This window comes from Melanotaenia boesemani, chromosome 5 (assembly GCF_017639745.1).
Source record: "Melanotaenia boesemani isolate fMelBoe1 chromosome 5, fMelBoe1.pri, whole genome shotgun sequence".
Classification (NCBI taxonomy): domain Eukaryota; kingdom Metazoa; phylum Chordata; class Actinopteri; order Atheriniformes; family Melanotaeniidae; genus Melanotaenia; species Melanotaenia boesemani.
The window spans coordinates 2570157-2588209 of NC_055686.1; the positions used below are offsets into that span (position 1 = coordinate 2570157).

Consider the following 18053-nt stretch of genomic DNA (forward strand, 5'->3'; position numbering starts at 1 on the left):
TACATGTTCCCATATTTAAATAGAAGAAGCCAGATATGGATCAATAACAGAATTATATAATAGATGTACAGTAGTACTGGCCAACAAATCCTTTACTTTATGGAACATAACAGCGTTTGTTTTATACCATTAATATGTGACTTCTATTAAATATTTTCATCAATTTAAACACCCAAAAATTTATTTTTCTTACTCTGCCGATGCGTCTCCATCCACTGAAAGTCCGATATTTGTTCCTCTGGAACTATAAAAAGCATGAAACATGTTCTGGAGATCATCAGGGATTCATTTTTCCTGAATAACTTTCTCATCATAACAGAGAGAAACGAGAAGAAGAAAATCTAAACAAAAGAAACTCTCAGACATTTTAGTAGAAACAGGATACGACACCAGAGTTCATCTCTAATTTTAGTCCTCATCATTTTTTCTATTTAATAGAAAATATTAATCAATAAAAAGATAAAACTTACCGGGTGATTTCAGCTGTTATTAATCTGCTGGACTAAAAATTTCATAATTTAATTTAATTTAATTTATGCTGAACTAAAAGTTTCATAATTTAATTCAATTTTATTTTGTTTTAATTGTCCGTCAGTCCAACAGTTAAACTACATTCACGTATAATTTCTATAAACTGAATTCAAGAGTTAATTTATTACATTTTAATTCTGCAAAAAACACCTGACTGATTTTAGATGATTGTTAATAACATCTAGATGAGAAATGAAGGAATGGATGGATGGATTACATTTATTCTTTTATTCATATTTCTTCTTATTCTCCCTCTGATTTTTTTCTCATACACAACTCAGCTTGTACAGCTGCAGCACAAAGAAGAAGAAGAAGAAGAAGAAGAAGAAAAAGAACAAGCAGAAGAAGAAGAGGAAGAGGAGGAGGAGGAGGAAGTAGAAACCATCTTTGAGCCATGCTTCAGTCTGTTCACATCTGAGAGAAGAGGAAGAGGAAAAGGGGGTGGAGCCAAAGTGATGACTCAGCAAAAACTCCACTAACATCTCTTCTATTAAATATCATCAATATTTGTATAGAAATATTAAAATAAGTGAAACTGATCTATTTTAAAGATCCCTTTACAGCTTTGTAGTGTATAAAGATCTGACTTGTTTAACTGCTGCTGACCCTGATCTGAAACTGGAACCTCAAAGTCTTGTTAGTTCTCTACAGGAAGTCTGGACCAGGTCTTGGGTCTGAGTTTCAGTCCTTAAAGGGTCGGACTCGATGAAGTTTGACTGAAATAAGCTGGAAGGAAAGAGACATGTCCAGCTACTAACTGTGTTTATTTATTTGGCTGGACTACCCGTTAAAACCTGAAGCTGGACGTTATGAGCAGATCTTTAAAAACCTTTTCATTGTCTGTAAGAACTCAGTTCAGATTTTATCTGCAGGTTTAAACTTTTATTAAGAATTATTTTCTCAGAATTTATCACATTAAACCTAAAACAACAGATTAAATCTGCCCCCTGAGCTGAGGCTGAAAAGCCTCATCAGCTTTAGAGAAAGAGGAAGAAGCAGCTCCTCTTCCTCTTCGTCTGGAGAAAGAAGAAGTTCTGCTTGCAGCACGACTGCATGTGGCAGGAACAAGACTTAAAGTCTTACATAAAAGGACAGATGTGACATCATTTACACAGAAGTAAACCTGCAGAAACAAGAAACTGCTGAGTATCTTCAGCCTGAGAGGAAGAAAACTGGCTTTTCTGTTCCAGGAAGAGAGGTAGGTGAAGTCAAGCCCCTCTGGCAGGTCCACCATGAAGAAACCCCGAGTTTCTACCTGTCTCCTCCCTCCTGAAGCAGCTGTCAGTCATGGGTTGTCATAGCAACGTGATCAGCTAGATTTACAAGCTGAACTAAAACACAATGATTTATGTAGGAAGGATTTCCAGCCCTCCAATAGATGATCAATCAGTTCCTGATCAATAAGTCATGGAAATGTCCCGTTTTGAACCACAGATTCTCTGGCTGCACAGATCCACCATCACACCGTGGACACGAGACCACGTCCTGCTGACTTCTGCTCTAGCTTCCTTTGTTTTTCTAACTCTTTATTACAGAGCATCACATTTATCTGGTTTCTGAATTAATTAGATTAAAAATCTGTTTTCCTAAATTTACTAGATAGTTTACCAACTCAACTTTATTTATAAAGCCCTTTAAAACAAACACAGCTGAAACAAAGTTCTGTACATAAATGGACAAAACAACACATAAAAATACAAGAATCAACAGAGGAATTAATTATATGATGAAATATAATAAAATAATTGTTTATTGTTTTTAAAACAGTTTTGAAACAATAAACAATTTTAAAAGAATAAACAAATTAAAAACAAACAAAACCAATAAATAAAAGAAAGCCCAGCACACATACAGGAACAGTCTCATACTGGGCTGGAAGCCAAAGAATAAGCAAAACAATTAAATTCATTAAATAAATAAATTCTTCTGTTTTTCTGAATTAAGATCATTGATTGAGATGATTTTAGAGATAATTTACTCTGCTTGTTGGCACTAATAGCAAATTATTACTGGCTGGATTTAGAATTAATTCATGTACAGGAGCAGGAAAGTTTGTATTTAAAAGACCAGGAGCTTCATTTATCAGCGGTCGTTACACACAGGTTAGTGTGTGAGAACATTTCACACAGTGTGTATTTTACCATTTTAGAAATGATCTTAAACATGAGAAGAGCTCCGAGCTGACAGCACCACCTAGTGGTAGAACAGAGGAACTGCACCATGTCTGCAGGTGATCTCAGCATCCACGTCCTTTATTAGTGGAAATAATAATAATAATTACTCACTTATTAAGCTTTTAGAAAAGCTTCACTCGGCCTCTAAAAGACGGATGCTGGTAGCGTTCGTACGAGCGCTTTTCTCTGTAGAAGAAGACGTAATCCTCTGGTCTGAGATCAGACCTGGTCCACTCCAACATGAGGATTTCTGTGTTTCTGGGAGCCTGACACTGAAGAGGGACATTCTGTCCAGCTTCCACCTCCTGCTGATCTGAGACACAAGCAGAGAATCCAGAGACAGAAGTTAGAGACGTGTCCGTCCTCATCATGGAGGCTGGAGGCAGAGAAACACAGCAGCTCTGCAGCAAATTCAGCTCCACAGTCGGAGTCTTTTTAACTGAATTGAATTTATCTTTGCAGAAAAATAACTTTATGGTTTCTTTTTTGTTTTCTCTGCAGAACTCTTCTGTTTTTCATCAAATACGTATTTATTTAGTGGCAGATTAGTAGATCCTTGTAAAAACCCTTCCTTGGATCAGAGGTGTGGGTCATCTGTTCAGCTTTGCTCCCTCAAACATGACAAACTGCAGCACGCAGGCTTTTTTACATTTTACTGAGTAAAATGACTCACGACCACTTCCTGACCGGAAACCAGCTCATTTCTGTCTATTCTCTCTTTTTTCACACACTCACCTTGCAAAGCTGCAGCCACGCAGGAGAAGAGGAAGAAGAAACCACAAACGGGGGACATTTCTCTGGAAGTGAAGGTGGTTCCTGCTTGTTGTGTGCAGGAGGAGGAAGGTGGAGGTACTAATGAAGAAAACACAGCTGCTTCAAACCAGAGCACGCACAGAGATAAAACTCCTGACGGAACACGGATTATTTTAGTTTGCTACTTCAGTAAAGTTAGAAAGATATTCATAGATTGGACTCAGCTCATGTCCTCACAGGTCCTCCAGGAGCTCCTCAGCTGGGTTTTACGACACAGTGTGGGGTCTGATCCTCTCCACTGGGTTTGTCTCCATTTTTTGCCACAGAAAGTCCAAACAATGCGGAACATGTGCATATTTATGCAGCGTGTCATATACGGTATATCGTCTGATCCTGTGTGTGTTATGTGCCTGCATATTATGGGAGTTATTACAGGAGACCAGGAAGTGGGACTACGTACTGCTGTGGATGTTTGGTGTGTGTTTGAGCTGCATAGAGAAGCAGCCAACAATAAATGAGCAAAGTGCTCGCAGATATTCTATTTGACTTAGAGGCCGTGTGCAAACCGACACAGAGGAGAAACATGAGGAAACAGATGAATGAAAACACAAAATAATAATAAAGATGTGCAATGAAGCCTCATTTTTTATTTTTAAAGTGTTTACTTCATCATAAATAAACACAGCCTCTCATCATATAAAAGGGCTTTATATACGACCGGGTCATTAACTCCTCCTGAACGTGGACAGCAGCCTGCAGTCTGCTCCTGTTTGAAAAGAATAAAAAAGACCACAACTCATCGGTTTTTAATCTGTTTTCCAGCAGTTTGTCTTTGTTGCAAACGTTGGTGCAGTGACTGCAGACAATGTTTTCCTACAGCGGTGTTAGGGGGCAAGTCCCACCCACCTAGAAGGTGTAGAAGGTGTAGAAGGTGAAGAAGGTGAGTCCGTACCAACAACTATCTGGATTAAAGAAATCTGTTTTCTTTATTAGTGCATGTGAGGCTGAAAATGAACTTTTGTCCAGCTGAATGACAGAAACTGACTGTAAACCAGAGCTGGACCCACTGATGTGTCTGGTTGCTGCCCTGGGACCCAGAGTATGGCCCGGGGCAGGAAGGGTGTAGGGGTTGGCCTGAGTGGGGTTTGGGGGATTGTAGGGGGAGGTGCTGGGGTGTGAGACAGAGATATTTGTATGTTGTGTGTGTATTTATGCTGTGGATATGTCTATGGGTATGAGAGTGTGTATGTGTGTGTGTGCATGGGCATGTGCTAGGATGAGAGGGTGTGTGCAAAATCACAGGTGAGTAGGTGGGGTGGGGAGAGATGACATGACCCTGTGGGGGAGGCTTCGGTGAGCCTGGGGGTGGTGTGCCGTGGATCTGAGCTCTCCCACTGTTCACCTTCCGCTCCTGTCCTTCCCCCCTGGGTGTCTGGTGGGTGAGTCGGCTGGGTGTGTCGGTGGCGGCTCGTTGGGTGCGGTTGCTGAATGGCCTGATCGTGGGGGGCGGCTGCCTTTGGCCTGTCTTTCCCTGGGGGGCCTGCTGGGGAGCGGGGGAACCTAGTGCTGTTAGCAGCTCACCATCATGAGGGAGGTTCACTTCCCTCCGAACTTACATCCCCAGACCCCTCTTCTTCCCCGCTCCCTCTCTTTCTTACACACACAGACACACACACACACACACACGTAGGGATTTGGGAGGATGCACATCATGCGGGGTGGAGGGGGCCACTCAAGTGTCCTCAGTTTAATTACACCTAGATATCAAAACACAAACACAACACACAAACAACTTCTAGGGGGCGTGTCATGTAGTGCATGGAGGGCGGGACTGCTAACATGGCCTTGCTAACAGCACAATGTGGTCCCTGCTCCTCAGTTTTACTTGCAAACAACAAACACACCTCACGCAGTCATGAGTGGGGAGAAGGAGGGACCTCTCACACCCCTGTTCCCCGGGTACCACCTGGGGCGGGCAGGAGGAGGTGGTTGCCCCGCAGGCCGAGACCCTGGGTGGCTGCGCTGATGGGGGGCTGCTGGTCCTGGGGGATGCCCGATTGGTTGCATCTGGGTGGGAGGTGATGGAGGGTGGATGGGGGTGGCGGTGGGGGCCAGATTTGGGGCTCGCCATCCTCTGATCCGCCCTGAGGCATCTCCCACAGGGCATGATGGGAAGGAGGGGGAGGGTCTGGGGAGTGAGATTGGGAGGTTAGTATGCTGTGTGTGTGTTTATACTGTGTGCTGTGGGTCTGGGCTCTACCACTGTCCTCCTCCTCTCCTCTGATTCCCCACTAGACATGTGGGGGGTGGGTACCCTCTGGGGTCGGTGGCAGCTCATTGGCTGCGGTCCCTGTATGGCCTGGTCGTGGGGGACGGCCATTCCTGACCTGTCTTGCTCTGGTGGACCTCCCGGGGAGCGGGGGTGCCACTAGAGGCTCAACATCCAGATAGACGTTTGCTTCACTCTGGACTTACATCTGCAGACCCCTCTTCTTTCCTTCTGTTTCTCTCTCATCATGACTGATGGAGGGAGGTGGATCACATGGTCCTGAACCTTCATGAAGTTCATGATGAGAGTCAGTGCAGGTCAGGAGGAGGAGCCCAGTTCTTTTTCTTCTAAAATTACGCCTCTAGTTCTTCACATAGACATTTTTTAACATCTGTCAGTGCTCGATTTCCTAGTACATCAATTACAGCGATGCACACGTCAGAGCTCGGCTAACATAAGCTGTGTCCTGATTCAGGATTTATTTCTTTAGGAGGCTGGAATAACATAGCATTTTTTGCCGTCTGATGGTCCGTTGTGGTGTCACAACAAGTGGGTCAGGTAATGTGGCAACACAAGACGAGACAGTGTCCTGATCAGCTGAGGACATTCAGTCTACTTTAATGGCAGAGGACGAGCTCCATCCCCATTAGAAAGCATTTCTGCCGTCATATGTAACCACAGTTACCTGCCCGTCCACTTTGGTGGTCTTGTGGACAACGCCCTGGTCTACTTTTCAGGGTTTGTTGTCAAAAATGTACTAAAAAAAAATCTGTCCTGTGAGGTGTGCCGTGCCTCATCACAGCTGCTGCCCCCTCATCCCTTGACCAGAGCTACCACCTGCTCCAGCTGGAACACAATGGTGGTCTGATGGTCCCACATTACTGAAACCCAGCTCAGATTTGAGAAGCACCATTTCATGTTTTTGTCCTTCGTTGTCTCTGTATTTCTCAAAGTAAGGCTGCACAACATTGAAAATGAACTAACCTGAAGTTACAGAGTGCCAATACACTCAAGAAGCTGCAGAAAACAGTTCTTTTTCCAGGGTTTTAGATACGTGAGTATGTGTGCTTGTGTGTTTGTGTGTGTGTGCGTGTGTGTGTTTTATTTTACAATGTCTTTGTTAAAGAGCATAATAAACTGATTTCAGCATGAAAGCAGGTGTTTTAATGTGTAACAGTGACCTGGATCATAACTACATCTCTGCTGTTTGTAACAAAGCAAACCGCAAGAAAATCAGGTAAAAATTTGTGGAGTTCCGATGATTATAATTGGGCGTACTCCTTAGAAATAAATGCATTGGAGGCGCATGAGACACCCATCCAAGATGGCGGCCGCGATGCTCATCAGCTCCAGTAGGCAGCGTCAGTCTACGAGGTGTTTGTGTGTATATGTCTATGGTCCTGCGACCCGTAATGGACTAGGTGGAAGATAATGTATGAATGAATGTGTGTTATCATTTACTGCTGTAGATATTTAAGGTTGGGCTCATTTTAAATGAACTAATTTACTGTTCGGCAGTTTAACAGCTGTCATGTATTTGCTGCGTCACTAGTCTTTCCTGTTTTCAGCCTTGTCAGGATGCATTTTCCAACTGGCCCAAGACGATTTTTCAAATAGTTTTGGTTTAAGAAGTCACCCACCCAAAGGAAGACTCTTTCAATTTAGCACAAATTTTAGCATTAAATCATTTTGGGGGTATATGGTTTCCACTGAGCAAGAAGGGTTTGAAATATGTAACCAGCAACATAAATAATGTACAGTAGTGGAGCTGAAGGTGCAGGATTTATTATACAGATAAAATTGAAGTTGCATGAAATTCTCAAATTTCTATTTTAGCAACTGAGTAAATATTTCACCGCTGGTAAGAGCCTTATACTGTGTTTGTGTTTGTTTTCAGAATGAGACGGGGATGGGCTGGGACAGGGAGAGTTCGGAGATTTTAGGAACAAAAGGGAGAAAATACAAAGACTATGAGAAAAAGGGACAAAAAAGACATGTAGAGGAAGACAACAAGAAGAAGAGAGAGGAATGTGAGTAAAAGAGACAGAAGAAGAATAAAAAAGACAAAGTGAGAGAAATACAAAAGGAGAGGAATATGAGTAAAAGAGTAAAAGAGACAGAAGAACAAGAAAAAAGATAAGGACACATAGGAAGAGAAATACAAAGACAGGAAGAGAAAAAGAAGAAGAAAAAGGGGAGAGGAAGATGAGTAAAAGGGACAGGAAGAGAGGGATAAAAGGTAAAACAAATAGTGCATGTGTATTCTGTTAAAATATCCGTATCTGTTTAATGGACTTGTTGTTTGTGTGTTGTCTTCTCATTTCAGAGGGCCCCATGCCTGCTTTCGCCTTGGGCCTAAAATGTCTTAAATCCGCCCCTGATTTGATACGTATCTGATCTTTTGTCATGTGACTTCAGTCTGAACGGCCAGGTCGCATTAATCTGACCTGCACATCATACACAACATTGTTTATAAAGTTTTATCTATAAAGGTGCTCATAACTCTCCCACACCTCCTGGCTGTGACTCCATCCCCACGTTTCTCTGTTCAGACGTTGCTGCCACTGCTCCACAAAATGCCGTGGCCACAAATCTGGTTCTTCTCTTTTGTAATCTCCTCCCTAAAACAAGGTCCTTGAAAACAATAACTTTAAAATTACAACATACGCTTCGCTGTTACCGTCCATGTTCACTTCCACAAACACAAAGACGTCACACTCACTGTCACGTCCTTGTGTCTTCTACGCATGCGGGACACTTTTGGTGTGCATAAGGTTCATACAGGAGATCACATACATGTACGTTTAATTGGAAATGTTAACGGACCCTCAAAAGAAAAATGGATTTCATAAAGAATTTAAATTGAGTATTTTTACCCTGCAGTGTGAACCTAGAAGTTAAAAGTTTGTGTCGATGAGATTTTCTATCATTTCAACATGTCTGCTGTACAGCGACGTCCAGTATGTCCTAAACAGAGACATCTTCCTTCCATATGGACATGATAGTAAATAATCAGTCAGTCATGATCTGTACCGCTTCATCCATCAAGGGTCATGGGGAAGCTGGAGTCTATTCCAGCACTTAGCAGGTAAGATGCAGGGTACACCCTGGACTACACCCTGGACAGGTCACCAGTCCATCGCAGTAATAAAATAAATAATAATAAAATTTATTTATTACACACTTTATATTTTAGACAAAATCTCAAAGTGCTACAAGTTAACATCAAGAAAAGCATAAAAACTATTTCACAAGCTAATAAATACACCAGATTATATAAAAGCCTTTGTGAATAAAAAGGTTTTCAGGTGTTTATTAAATGACTCTACGGTCTGTGGCACCCTCAGGTGTTCAGGCTGGGCTTTCCACAGCCGTGGAGCAGCAGCCTGAAAGGACCTGTCCCCCACTGTCAGTGTCAGCTGGCCTGGAGATGGTGAATGGCAGCGTGTGGAGTTAGTATCTCTGTCAAGTAGCCAGGGGTGTGGCCATGCAGACACTGGAAGGTAAGCAGGCAGGTATTATACTCTATCCTGTGCTGGACAGGGAGTCAATGTGAACAGGGGTGATGTGCTCGTATTTCCTCGTCAGGATGCAGGCAGCACAGTTCTGGATGTGCTCCTGTTGAGTAGGACATCACAGTAATCTATCCAGCCTTAACTAACCTGCTGTAGGAGGATGTTTGGGGATTTCATAGGAGCTGCTGGAAGCCAGAACTGAGATCGGTAGATCTTTACACAAACTCAAAACTGTATGAAAAGTGTGCATGGTGTTCTTTTCTGGTAGGGTAGCACGGATGTGCTGCAGTAGGATGTTTCCACAGAAGACCAGGAAGCTGAATGTTCCACAATGAGAGACTTTCACTACAGAAAAAGGCTCTTTTAAGTTGTGGATTCTCTTTAAAGGCTTCACAAGTTTATTTACAGAGTAGACGTGTATGAGGCAGCTACACCGCCCCTTACCGGAAGATCCTTATTCTAGTCTGATAACTTTGCTTAATCAGCCTACCTCCACTTGTGGATCCAAGGAAGAACACAGCAAAGACAAACATCAGATGTCCTGATCCGAGCTTGATGGCAGCTGTTTGATCACCTCAGAGACTATAAACATGTAGAAACAGTCGACGTCCTGCTGTCTGCTCTGTAATGACTGCAGATGTCTCCTACCATCATACTGAGGAGACAAGTCCCACCCACCCAAGAAGGTGAAGAAGGTGAGCCCCAACCCACAGCTATTCCTCATCCTCATCCTCATCCATGCCCTTCGCAGGCAGAAAACTAAGAAGAACCCTGTTCAGCCTGAAAGAGTCTCTTTCTGTCCTGAACCCGTGCCGAGAGTTTCCACAGCTCTTAACGCGTTAAAGAAGCTGAGCTCACCTGTAGAAAGCAGGAGGAGACAGCAGGGAAATGATGCAGGAAGCATTCCTCGTCTCCTTCCTTCCTTTTGATCAGAGCAGCTGAAGCTTCATCTGGAAATGTGACTTTACAGAGTTTAGACATGAAGTAAAGTTATGAAGCAGAGCTGCAGAGAGGGAACGAAGACGGAGAATAATGAGGAAACTGCTCTGAGCTCACAGCTAAAAGGAGGAGGGAGAGGAGGAGTTGTGCCATCTGTGGTGACATCAGAGAAATCTAACCTTCTGTTTGCTTCGTATGTACTGAAGTCTGCTGGCTGATGGTCAAAAGGAGCCCATAACCCCAGCGTTAGCATCTCCTCTCTGGCTTCCTCTTGCTTACATGATCCAGTTTAAAACTCTACATGCTGTTTATAAGTCACTTTTATTTTTTATTGCATGACTGTAATTGATTTTATTTATTTTAGTCATATTTCAGACTAAAATACAGCATGAGTTGTGGGAAATGTTTGACCCTGACCATGACGACACCGTTGTTAGTGAGTACAGCTGAGACAGCATCTGTGTCCTGCATGAATTTAATAGGATTTTGTTCTTTAATTAGTTTTTAATGCTTCCTCTGCACACAGCTGCAATGCTTTCATGTTAAGTAAAGTCCTTTTCTTGGTCTTGTACATGAAAAGTGTTATACAGATAAACCTGCCATGCCTCTGGAGAAATCAGTGTCACTTCGACTCCTGCAGATGTGTTTGTTTCTTTTTTATGTTCTTCTTTAAAGACAACCTGCCCTTCTAAAGCCCTCTAAGAAAACTGTCCTGGCAGAAAACTACCAGAACCTTTTACCATTAACTGCACAGACTCTCCCATTGATTTAAAAACAGGAAATTCCTTCACCTTTTTATGGAACATTTGACCCTATTTTACAGACTTTTCTTAGAGTGTGTGGAGGTTTCAGACACGATGATGCGTGTTGATTCAAAACTATGAGGTTGAAAGTTCGGAAGGAAGAACTTAACATAAATATAACAATAACTGACAGAAGGATGTATAAAACACATCTTTTTCCATCTGCCTTGACTTACACAGCACAGAAAACAGATGATGATGATGAAGAAAAAATATATATACTGGAAAAAATATTTGCCATAAGACTTAATGACTTCATTGATAAGTACAGTTTACTGTGTGAACAACAATATGGCTTTAGAAAAAATCGGAACACTTCACTGGCACTAATGGAATTTATTGAACAGATAGCAGATGCAATTGATAGAAGAGAATTTACAGTTGGTGTATTTTTGGATTTGCAGAAGGCGTTTGATACGGTTGATCATAATTTACTTCTTGGAAAATTACATGGCTATGGAATCCGAGGTGTTGTACCTGAATGGTTACAGAGTTATTTAGAGAACCGATATCAATTTGTACATGTAAATAATACGGATTCAGAGTCATTACAGGTATCATGTGGGGTACCACAGGGCTCTGTGCTAGGCTCTTTATTGTTTATACTGTTTATTAAGGATTTGTGTCTTGTTTCCAAGTTGTTAAGTGCATTTTATTTGCTGATGATACAACTTTCTTTTGTAGTGGAGACAACTTAAAACAGCTTCTCGACACAGTGGAAAAAGAGTTTGAGTTAATTAACCAATGGTTTGTTGTCAACAAATTATACATTCACTTTGGGAAAACAAAATGTATGATATTTGCAAATCATACATCAAATAGTTACAAAAAAATTAAAATAATAAATCATGAAATTGACATAGTTACAGAAATTAGGTTTTTAGGAGTTATTGTAGACCATAATCTAAATTGGAAATCACATATAAATTATGTTAAAATCAAGATGTCAAAATCTATTGCAATACTGTACAAAGTAAAGGACTGTCTGTGTCAAAAATCCCTTTTTATTCAATATAACTCATTGATTGTTCCATATATGACCTATTGTGCAGGGATTTGGGGAAATACTTACCACACAAACACAAATTCAGTTTTTCTACTGCAAAAGAAGGCCATACGTATAATTTGTAAAAAAAAAAGTATTATGAACCAACAAATCAAACTATTCATTCAGTTACACATACTAAAATTCAGAGATCTAGTAGATTACAACACCATGTATGACAAATCATGTATAAAGTTAATAATAATCAAATGCCGTTCTGTATCCAGAGGCTGTTTAAAAAGAGGGAGAAATGTTATGATCTTAGAGGAAATGAAATGTTTAGCAAACCCAGGGTACGGACAGATGTTAAGTTTCACTGTATATCTGTCACTGGTGTCAAACTGTGGAACAATTGTTCTGATGACTTAAAAATAAGTTCTACCTTGAATTCACTTAAAAGAAAGTACATAAATGATATAATATTAAAGTATCATGATAAATGACATGCAAGAGATTTTGTGGGTAAATTTTTTTTTCTTTTGTTTTTTTTTTCTTCACATGTTGCTCTTATCCGCAATTGGGGTAATGATGTAAATCTTTATTCAATGTCAATTTAGTAAATTATAGCAAATTGGTAACATTGTTTTAGTAATGGGTAGGCATTTTATAAGCTACTAGCTTCAGCCTACACCCTTTCGTTTTTTTTTTTTTTTTTTTTTTTTTTTTTCCTTTCTGTAATATGTTTTATTTACTTTCACTTTTCCGAAATAAATAAATACATAAAGATGAAGTCAATCCATCACTACCAGATAAAAAACAACCTCGGCCCGTGAGTGGAATATTAGGATGGAGGAGGACATCTTTCTAAGTTTCTGTCATGGTGAGCAGATCATCCACATTTAAGTTTGGTGAAGAGGAATGTTCCTGTTCTCCCTCATCCAGAGGGAAGTTAAACCCAAACAACAGCATGAATGTACCATTTTATCTACAAAGTAATCACACACAAGCACACACTGGCCGAGGGAGGAGATTTCAGACTCACAGCAGCTTCAAACCACAAGAACTAGAGTTATTTTCTCCTCTGTGGTTAAGGCTCAGTGAAAGGCTCTGTGGATTTTAGGATTAGTATTAATTTTGATTTGCCATCAGAACGAGTTAACTAACCCTCCTCAGAGCATCAGAAACACCTCGTCTCCTTCCATGTTTCAGGTTGTCAAACAGGAAAACATCAAAATGCAGAAAAACATCTCAGACCACCGATCAGGTCTGATGTTCTTCCCAAAATTCTCTTCTACTTCCTGGTAGCCCAGAGCTGTGTTTCTGCAGCACTGCCTGATGCCTTTACAGACAGTCAGGAAAAATGGCCGCTGCTCTTTTTTTCTGGAATGCAACACTTCCTGCTGACTTCACTATAAGATCAGAATTTATATGTGTTGGTAAAGAGAATCTACAGGTGATCACACCCTGTCAGTGTTACCATGACAACCTGTCTTATTAGGAACTTTATCCTTGATATTTCGACATTGTGCAAGTACATCTTGGATTTTAACTACACCACAACGCGATGGAAACTGGGTCACAGATACCTGGTCTGTTTAAAAGCTGATGTCAGCAACCTGAGCACAGACAGTGGTTCTGTGTGCCGGGTTCGGGATCTCAGGACCAGAGAGGAGGGAAAGGATAGCAGGGTTCTAGTGTGTCTGAGAGGAGGGGGAGGTTCTGATGTATCTCTAATGCGTCTCTAATGTAGTAAAATCTGATGTGTGAAAGCAGAAACATTCATTTCAGAACAAAGTTTTCTTACAGACAGTCTGAATGTTTTTCTTTTCTTTAATCAGCGTGAAGGTTAAAAGTTTTAGCTCTTTTTTTCTTCTTTGTCTTCTTCCCACACCTTCTCATGCAAACAAAACTCTGATCTACGACATTTTAAGTTAAGTTTAGTGACTGAAGCTGGACGGTTTAGTCGTAAAGATGCTGCAGGACTGCTGACTGGTTCTGGTTCTGTTCAGCTCTGCACCTGCAGCCTGTTTTCTCTTTACGCTGCAGCACCATCTAGTGGTAAGAAAGTAAACAACCAAGTCAGAGCTTCTTCAGACAACCTGTCCACAGAGACGTAAGAGAGGAAAAAAACACCTCATCCTAACCTCTCTAACACACACACACACACACACACACACACACACATGGTGTGATTTAACTAACTCACCGACCAGCTTCTTGTGAGTTGTGTATCTGAGCCTGTTGGGTTCAGGTCCTCCTGCCGGTTCTTGGTCATGTTACAGTCTTGGACCTGCTGTGTTCTCCAGTCTTCATGTGTGTTCGTCTAGTTTTTGTATTAAAACCTGAACCTCTGCACCGGTCGGCCTCGTCAGCCTGCATTTGGCTCCACGTTCCACATGAGAGCGTTCTTCATTTAAAATGTTTAATTAGACACAAAATCTTACAAACTGCCACAATTAAAACAAGCATGACGCTTCCAACACGTCTGGATTTATGGCTGTTTGAAGGAGACGTTGCTTTAAAAAGAGACGTTCAAAGGACTTATTTAATTTAATTTTATTTTATTCTTTTTTTTAGGGTTCAATCAGGAGTAACTTTTTTTTTTATCAAGGATACAATCACTGGTATTAAATACAAGATTATGGTCAGAATAATTCCACCATTACTCTGGTGGTGGGAATTATTCTGAACTATTGATTATAATTCCATTTGGCTTGTGTTTCCATAGCAACCGTTCCATGAGGCAGCTCCATATCCCCATGGTCTGACAGAGAAATCACTATTTAGGATTCACCATCATCACCATCATAATCGTGATCATACTTTGAGCTCTGTTTTACATGAAACATGAAAGGTTTACAGCAAAAGAAGAATTTACTGGCAGAATTAAATCTATTTATTTATTAATCCTGTTTTACATTGTTTTGATCCAGACTTCATTTTAACGTTTATTTATAAAGTTCTCAATAAATAAATATGATCTTCATTAATCTGGAAGAACTAACATCACATCTTCCAGAGCCTGAAGTTCATCCACCTCCACAAGGAGGGTCACATGACTGATGGAGGGAGGTGGGTCACATGGTCCTGAACCTTCACGTTGTTTCTGGAACATTTCAGGAGGAGTTAACACTTGTAAATAAAACTGCTTTTCTATGATCTGCATCACCGTGTGATTATTTATAACCAGGTTTCCACTTTAGAAATAAAACTGTTTGAACATCGTGCTCCTGTCTCTTCACCTTTTATAGTCTTTTTATGTTTACCTGCAAAATCCTTTAACCTACGAGAGACTGGTTTTCACCGATCTAAGAGGAAAACCGTTTGTGGTCTACAAACACGTTTGTGACTGATTTCTGTTAGGAAAAAACTCAATGAACGACTTAGATCGGTGAAGAGCGCTGTTTACTGCAACTGCAGGAGTTCACACAGAGTCATCATTTATATCATTACAAGATTTTTCATCAACTTCAGAACAAATTCAATCAATCAATTAAACTTTATTTGTATAGTGCTTTACAACAGCAACAGCTGAACCAAAGTGCTTTTCAAAGTGAAATAATAAGAGAATAAAAACAACTAAAAACAGGTTAACAATAACAGTTTAGACATGAATAAAACATCTTCAGTGTAAGTTAGTGTAAAACAAGAGTCACCATGTAGTTAAGTACCAAATGCAAGTCTAAACAAATAAGTGTTTAGCTTAGTTTTGAACAAAGGCAGATCTGTGATGTGACTCAAGTGGCAAAGTGTTCCAAAGTCTGGGACCTGTTACAGCGATTGAACGGTGGCCGCACTGCTTGCAATTAGTCCTGGGGACCTCCAGCAGGTGTTGGCCTGCAGAACGCAGGGCTCTGCTGGGTTTATGTGCAAATAACAGTTCACATAAATAAAAAGGTGCAAGTCCATGAATGGCTTTAAAAACAAACATTTAAAATCAACTCTGAAGTGTACCGGGAGCCAGTGGAGGGAGTACAAAACAGGAGTAATGTTACTGTGTCGTCGAGTGTTTGTCAGAAGCCGAGCAGCAGCATTCTGCACCAGTTGCAGACAGTTGAGTGTGCACTGGTTCAGACCGATATAAAGAGCATTGCAGTAGTCAATACGTGAGCTGATAAAAGCATGCATAGCCTTCTCCAGGTCCTTCTGACAAAGGAAGGGTTTGACCTTGGCCAGAAGACGCAGCTGGAAGAAGCTGGCTTTAACAACACTGTCAATCTGTCTGTCATGTTTCAGACAGTTGTCAAACTTCACTCCCAGGTTTTTTACATCTGGTTTACACAGCAGACCAAGAGAACCAAGATCAGGTACATCCTCAAACAAGTTAGGACCAAACAAAATACACTCAGTTTTGCTTTCATCTAGATGCAGAAAGTTCTGAGAAAGCCACATCCTAATATCCGCCAAAGAGTTTTGTATCGACACAAGTGCACTGGGATTGTTAGGACCAATGGGTAGGTATACTTGAAGGTCATCTGCATAAAAATGAAAGAAAAGATTATGTTTGTAGATGACTGAGCTGAGAGGCAACATATAAAGAGAAAACAACAAAGGCCCAAGGATGGAGCACTGGCACACCAGTGGTTAGAGAGACCGTAGAGGACGAGAGGTCATTAATTATCACCCTAAAGCTCCTGTCAGTGAAATAAGATTCCAACCACTGCAGGACAGTCCCACGGAGACCGACCTGTTGGGACAGGCGAGTGATGAGGACTGAATGGTCCACAGTATCAAAAGCTGCTGTGAGGTCCAGCATCACCAGCAACACAGGCTTCTTGGAATCAAGAGATAAAAGGATGTCGTTTCGCATTATTAACAGCGCAGACTCTGTGCTGTGGTGATCTGAATCCAGACTGAAATTTGGCTAAAACAGTGTTGTTAAAAAAATGATTGCAACTGAATAAAAAAGAACTTTTTCTAAAACCTTCGATAAAAATGGTAAATTTAAGACAGGTCTAAAATTTGATAAAACAGATGGATCAAGGTTGTGTTTTTTAAGTAGTGGCTTGACAACAGCATGTTTAAAGGCAGCTGGAACCATTCCACACCTGAGGCAACTGTTAACAAAATAGAGAAGGCATGGCCCAACAGTAATAAAAGCCTCTTTAAGCACCTTTGCAGGTACAATGTCCAAGGAACAGTAACTGGGTTTAATACTCTGTACCACCTCAGGGAGAAGTGATTGAGACACTTGCTCAAAACTTTCCAAAACAGCAGACAGTGCAGGAGGAGTATAACGTTCTGCACAAGCATTTATATTATTCTTAATGTGCCGTCTCACAGATGCCACCTTATTGGTGAAAAAGTGAAGAAAATTTTCACAGGTTGCAGTTGAAACATTAGACCGAACAGTGGGAGGGTTTATAACAGAGTTAATTGTGTTGACTGCAACTGTTGGTGATTATATCTGACAAATATTGAATCATGGACATGCCAGCATCTTTATGAAATGTTGCATTTAATTTTAAATAGGTCGTCGACTGTCTTTCTGTCTCAGCAAGCAAGTAAGGTCACGTATCCGTTGATCGTGGCATAAAGATACTGGCATGTCCACCGTGGTGTTTGAAGGACGGAGATTTAACGTTTGTGGACCCTGACCACTGCTGGTTGGGACGTTGCAGGACGACAGAATGTTGCTTCGTTCTTGTCTCTCCTGGACTGACGGAGCCCAATAAGCCTGCAAGCTGCTTTCACAGCGATGCGCCGTCACAGACGTGACACGGCGAGTTTCTGTTGCCACGGTTGCCAACTAGCGTTAAAACAATAATTTACAACAATAAGGCTATTTGTACGGAACTTCTTTTATAGGTATCCATATGGACACCCTACAGCCAAATAAGAATCGAGTATTCACCCAGACCATTCATGTTTTAATCACACAAAACAACTAAATGATGTCCCAAATACAAAACGGACTTAATCTTCCAAGGTTGCGCCCTCCTCTGGCATATGAAGGTCGCAGAAAGAAGTACAATGAAGGGGCTTGATCTTCAGCCTACATGATGGTTATTGCATTGATTATTTAACATCAAAATGGAACAGATCTGGAAAGTTACACTAATTTTTTTTTTTTTTTTTTTTAAT

General features: G+C 41.0%; 2 protein-coding genes across 2 annotated transcripts in view; both read left to right on the top strand.

Annotated features, from left to right (window-relative positions):
• LOC121640417 overlaps window positions 1-18053 on the top strand; it is a 1195287-nt gene that overhangs the window by 1093915 nt on the left and 83319 nt on the right. The window lies entirely within an intron of this gene.
• LOC121640516 (coxsackievirus and adenovirus receptor homolog) overlaps window positions 1-18053 on the top strand; it is a 187897-nt gene that overhangs the window by 119942 nt on the left and 49902 nt on the right. The window lies entirely within an intron of this gene.